Raw genomic sequence first — 6,141 nt, forward strand, 5'->3', positions numbered from 1 at the left:
GAATGGTAATTTATAATCAGTCACAAGAACGTCGAATCTGAATCACTTGAAAAAAACACGGGGGTGCTTAACTTTTTTCCAGATGTATATAATGAGAAGTACTATTCCTAAAAAAAAAAAAAGTTTTATAAGATCTTTCCATTTTTGCATCACTCTAAGTGTACACTCTCAATTGAACATTAAAGCTTTAATTAAGAGATATAATTCTAATTCTACATCACTAGGTGTTTACTCAAAAATATTGTAGAGCAGGTATATTAGCATAATATATTGTTGTTGTTTTTAGTTTTATTTCATAAATGAAAATTTGGAGAAATGCTCACTTTTTTTTATAGTAATATTATTTGGTGAAAAATTTAACGTATTTTTCCAAACACACACACACACACACACACACACACACACACACACTGTGATGTACATATGCATGTACACAAGCATGTATACTTATAATTACAAAAATTTGCAGAGTTACTAACTTTCCATTAATGCTTAGTACAATGCCTTAGATCAGACTTAATTAAACCTGCTAAGCAGGCCAAAACATCTTGAACAGTAAGAGTACAGAACTTAATACTTAATGTAATGTACTTGCTATATTAAAGTTAATACAATTTTGGTTGGTTTTTATAGAAAGAAATATTCATAGTGAACGTAATCATTGTTAGGTTCAGGATAGACTAATTACCAATCAACTATAAGGAATATGACTCAACCTATTTAGATGTTATTTTGTTTAATTAACTAAATTTGAGTCTACGTTATTTTTAATATAACCTAACTACCTGTATATCATTTATGCTTCTGTTTGTGTATTCTAATATTTAATTATTTTCTTGTATTTGGAAGTCAAATAGAAATGATAACCTTCTTTTTGTTTTGAACTTACAACTTTCAGAAAAATTAATTAGGGTGTTCTATTAGACTAACATGAACAACAACACGAACTTGTTCATCATGAAAGTTATTTGAACATTCCTTTATGGCAAGAAAAGAAAAAAAAATGATGTTACTTAAAATATTGTCTTGATTGTTTTAAAGGTGAATTTGTTTGGTTGAATTATTATGCATGTGATTTAGAACTGTCCATTGTTTTCCAGAGAAAGAGTTTGAGAAGTTTCCTTACATCAGATCTTTTAGTTATAGTGGGTGGAGTTGTGGAATTGGTGCCTTATCAAATAAGAAAAACTTAAACTGTCAGAGGTTAAAAACTGTTCTTGTTGAAAATATAGTTAGCAACTTTTGAAGTCTTCATAATGCACTGTAGACCTGCAACCTAGAGGAACTACAAAAGTGTTTTTGGAAGCAGATTGTGTTTGGTATTAATAACTTATGAAGGAATTTAGTGAAGATCATAAAATTCCCGATAAGGAAATTCTATTTTATAATTTAGAGGATAAATATGAAAACACGTATCTTGGTATTTACTTTTTTTTTTCTAATGAAAACTTTGTGATGCAGATTAAGTAATTATTATCAACGTAGAATTGTTTGAATTTGTTTTTAATGTTTGATTTGTAAAAGTGTCTAAAAGCTTAAGCATTTTACTTACATTTTTCACTGTTATGCTTTAGTATTTTTGTTTTTTTTTATGCTATTTTTTATTTGCTGTCTAAAAAAACTTCAAATAATATTCAAATTCAAGCATCATTCAGTTGTACATCTTAAGCTTTGGCTGTAATCTCAATTCAACTAAGAAAATTGCATGATTATGGTAAAAAAATTTGCTAGAATAGTGTTAGCTATAGGTACCTTTGGTTAGTCCTTCACAAAAATGTTTCTTTTAATTCTGTATTGAAATAAGTTTTATAAGAAAGGGTTTATGGTTTTATTAAGCTTTGATTACCACATGAGGCCTGTCTATTAAATGTCCTGCCAGTGTCCTATGAGAAAGATTTTTAATAAATCTATCTCAATGATGAAGTTAAAGAATTGCAGTATTGATCCAGAGTTTTTTAAATGTTGTAATAGACATGTAACCAAAATAAAGCCAACCAAGTTATTTTTCTATTAAGAATTACATGTAGATGAGACTATTTCTTCAAATTTGTTAAGCAAATAAGTTTAGAAACCACATATTTTCATTGTTTGTTATAGGTAACATTATAAGTTATTTATACAGAACTTTCTCTTGAATCTGTGTCAATTTGAATATTTGTCCTGTTTTCTTTGTATATGAAAAATGACCTTGGAACATGGAAATTTTTATAACATTTTGGTAAATTTTGAAGAGGTGTTTTACATTATATTGGCATAATATGTATGTAGGATTATCAATATATAATCATTCATAAACAGGGTCAACTGAACTTGTTTCATGTGAGTACATTGTTAGATAAAAAACATGAGCAATATTGACATTCTAGGCTTGCTTTATTAACATGTATATATCATTTGCATTTATATTGTATTCATATAGCATTTAACAATCATAACACTAGACGTTTAGAGAAAACATTTACAATCAAAAAAGGGTCTTCCTCAGGATCTGAGTTTAGGAACTATTTAGGAACTATACAAAGTTTAAATGTTTTTGATTTAGTTAAGTGTGTTTGGTAGGTTGATTTTTGTTCATTTTGTATCAGAGAAATATTGAGGGAGTAATTCCATTATAAAATGATACTGAACCAGCATAATTAACACTTTCAGGTGGTAATGTACAGAACTTAATGCTAGGACTAGTTTCACTTGATACAACGTATAAGTAAACCTTTACACAATATTCAGGTAATTGTAGCTGGTTTGTTATAAGTTCTTTTGTTTTCATGAAAGCCTTACACTAGTGGCCAAATGCTTATTCCTCTTGAGACAAGTAAAGTCTGTGGGTACATGTAATTGTGCATCATAAAATTAAGAAGTTAGTAATAATACCATTTGTGCCACTTTGTAGCAGAAAGAGTTTAACTTTTGGTGCTCTGAAGCAAACTCTGGATAAATTTACTGTTATTTAATCCTAACCATGACAGCATTTTCTGTTGTAGTTTTTTATTGTTCAATGAACTTTCTTGGTGTATTGACTGTACTTGTTTGATTATTCTATAAAACTTCTTGTTTCATGTTTTTATGGTTTGTCACTTAGGATCATACACACTTAAATTGTGTTTTTGTCAGGATGTTTTCAATGTAGAAATCTTATTTTGAAAACAAAGCTAATAACTTTGTCCATTCTTGGATTATTTTGTATGTATGGACTATTTTTTCATTGCTACTTGTTGGTTGAAGTGAACTATAGCATGAAGAGATAGATATTAAAGCAACCATTTTGTCTTTCTTGTTAGTAATAGATACATTATTTTATCAGTCAAAACATCCGAGTGACATTTGAATCAATTTATTGAACATAAGGTTTTCTAATTTGATTGTCTTGTTACATGGGATGCTGATATACCCAACGAACACGAGTTTAAATGTACTGGTGAGTGTTAATTAGAAATATAAAGGTTTTGTTTCATTAAATATAACGGATATATCAACATCTCAGTAGGTAATAAAAGTTGTAGAAATTTGGTTGAAATAAATCTCTTCTGTCTACAACCATACCTTCTTCCCACCTCTTTTTTTTGTGTACATTAAAACACTTATAAGGCTTTGTCGTTGTATTGTAGAAAAAAAGAAGATATGTTTGAGTATGTGTAGGGTGAAATCCATTTTCACAGTGAATGTTAATGTATGCTTATGAGTTATTAATAATACATAAAACCTCATAAATAATACTTGAGTTTTGGGGAAGTAACAAAAGGTTTTTATTGATGGCTAATTTTCTGCATTGTTTTTTACAAAGATATAGTAAAAGTATTGAGAAAAAGGGATTTTGTTTTTAAAAGGTCCTAAACCAAGAGAGATGCAACTTGCTAACTTTATTTCACTTAGATTTGTGTTAATGTTTCAAGAATATCATTAAATATTTAAGATTTGCTTTTTTCGACATGTTCTTTACAAAACCTAACATGTAAGTAGGTTTATTCCTGAATGAATTTAATAAAAGTTGATATTTATATGTCTCTCTGCTACTATGTTTTTAATTCCATAGTAATCAACTATATGATGATTCTGGAGTCAAATCAAACCTTCTGTAAAAAACAAAACAAAAGAATACCCAGTTGGAATGAAATAATTAAACTAAAGATGGCTTCTAACCTTGATTATGTTGGTTGAAATGTATTTGGAAATAAGTTTTAGGGTAAAGCATTTTACACTGTTAATACATTTTAAATTACCTAATAGAATATCAATAAATATATTCATAGGGGATGTTAATAACTTGTACAATTCAATGGCATTCTATTGTAAAGATAGAATGGTGCATATGTGTGAAAAATGAAAGTTGCTGGTGGATAAGCAAGTATTTTATTAATATACCACACGTTGGTATTTAATTGATATCATTCTCACCTATGTGACATGAATTCTTTGAGTTTGGTTTTCATGTGAATGTTTCTTTCATCATCATGGACACATTTTTTATAATAACCTAACATTTGGAAAGAATGGACACATTTTTTATAATAACCTAACATTTGGAAAGAATGGACACATTTTTTATAATAACCTAACATTTGGAAAGAATGGACACATTTTTTATAATAACCTAACATTTGGAAAACATGGACACATTTTTATAATAACCTAGTTTTCCAAATGTTAGGTTATTATAAAAATGTGTCCATGTTTTCCAAATGTTAAATGGATGAGAGCTTCTGTTGATTAACTTGTTATTACCTGTTGAGGGTTCCTACACATCCTGGCATTCCATGGATTTGGACTTCTTCAATTTCTGGGTCTGGCAAATCTTGGAAAACAATCTAAGTAACTTCCTAAGAAAACTTCAGTAATTTCTCAAATAATGGTTTAAAAAATACTGATTAAATGACAATTGTTGTTGGTGTTTTTCTCAGTTTAAATGTCGTAAGCATATATGTATTCACTGGCTAATACATATTAATGAGTACTGCAGTGGGCAGTCTAAATGTCTTCATGATGACTAATAAAAATTGATGAGAAATTGAGCATTTTGGCATTTTGGGATCACTTAAAGTATATGAAACTATAACCTGAATTTTTGTATCAAGTTTAATTCAATAGCTGAAGAAAGAACCTCTTGATTGAATAAAAAACTTGAATTATCAACCTATTCGACCTTCACACAGTTTATTTAGTGGGTATATTTCAAATGAGCAATGGGTCAGTCACATAGACTAAATACAACTAGATTTGAGTGCTGTATCTGGCATGCACAAAGTGAAATGCAAGTATTGCACCAAAGGTTCTGACATAGAAATAATGGGAGATTGTGTACTCGGGGGTGATGATAAAGAAACTAAACACAATCAGATCATGTCCAGAGAAGAATCTGCAGCAAAATCAAAATAACTTTCTTATTATCAACTATTCACTTTACCCTACATTACTGATTTAGTGACAATTCGTGCCAGAGGAAAGTAAATATAGTATATGGTGAAAAATGTGTAGATGTGCATTTCAGAGGTTCTAAAGGTAAAGTAAATGTAATATGCAAATTGTACGACGAACAAAGGTGATTTTATTCTTTACATGAACATTGCCTTACACTCCGACTTGTCTGACCGGCGTCGGCAATTCACAGTCATATCTTGAGTACAAATACAAACGTTTGTAACACTTCTGATTTTGAAATATACAACACACTTGTGTATTTAACTAAAATCTTACCACATTTCGTGTAGATATAAGCAGTAAATTCTGAACTATAGTCAACGTTCCTTCTCCAATACGGGGTGGGTCCAATGGAATAACCACGTGCATATTCAGTCAACGCTGTAATTTGATCTGTTTTAGAAAACTTGAGTGTTATTGTAACCTCCTTTACGGTTGGCACCGTTGGAGATTCTGCTTCTATCATACTAAAGATGGTCACAGTGACTAGTCAGCTGCAGTATTAAAATATAAAACTCCTTACCACAGAAATATGGTGGGCTCTGAAGATAATCAACTCTGAAAAAGCTAGTGAAAAACCCACAGTAAATAGAATAAGCTATCAGAAGACCTGAAACTCACAGTTGTGAGTCTGTAAAAGATTTGATCCTGAAACGCACATAGAGATAACTCTTTCCCAAAAGAAGATTTTCCCAAAGAAGTGGAAACATTTATTATTGCTATCCTATG

General features: G+C 29.8%; 1 protein-coding gene across 2 annotated transcripts in view; it reads left to right on the forward strand.

Annotated features, from left to right (window-relative positions):
* Positions 1-4,001, forward strand: part of LOC106462845 (tyrosine-protein kinase CSK-like) — a 48,242-nt gene extending 44,241 nt beyond the window's left edge. For both annotated transcript variants that reach the window (XM_013922808.2, XM_022390240.1), the window contains exon 14: positions 1,101-4,001. The gene's annotated coding sequence lies outside the window, so the exon portion shown is untranslated. The remainder of the gene's footprint in view (positions 1-1,100) is intronic.
* Positions 4,002-6,141: the final 2,140 nt, after the last annotated feature.

The sequence above is a fragment of the Limulus polyphemus genome, unplaced genomic scaffold, assembly GCF_000517525.1.
Source record: "Limulus polyphemus unplaced genomic scaffold, Limulus_polyphemus-2.1.2 Scaffold1266, whole genome shotgun sequence".
Lineage (NCBI taxonomy): Eukaryota > Metazoa > Arthropoda > Merostomata > Xiphosura > Limulidae > Limulus > Limulus polyphemus.